Source organism: Topomyia yanbarensis, chromosome 3 (genome assembly GCF_030247195.1).
Source record: "Topomyia yanbarensis strain Yona2022 chromosome 3, ASM3024719v1, whole genome shotgun sequence".
Lineage (NCBI taxonomy): Eukaryota > Metazoa > Arthropoda > Insecta > Diptera > Culicidae > Topomyia > Topomyia yanbarensis.
This window is the reverse complement of record NC_080672.1, coordinates 372,340,728-372,341,040: the sequence shown is the minus strand read 5'-3', so window position 1 is coordinate 372,341,040 and position 313 is coordinate 372,340,728.

Below are 313 nucleotides of genomic sequence, written 5' to 3'. Positions count from 1 at the left end.
TTTCGATGAGAGCATAAACCATCATATCATAGGCACGCATACATAGATCCGCATCATCCATACTGCGCAAGAGTGTATGCTCATGTATACGTACAACAGAAACGCCACTATGTTGTCAGATATCGTGGCGAGCCAGACGAAAACAAAAACAAAACGGAACCACGCCAAGTTCTGTTCATTCCGTTGACGTAGACGACGTTGCTGCCTTTCTCCCAGCCATGCTAGCCAACCAACACGCCGCCCCCATGAGCAAACCACCGAGAGGTGGTGCGAAGTTATGGTGACATGTGTTACGAGCGTTACAGGTTTGATG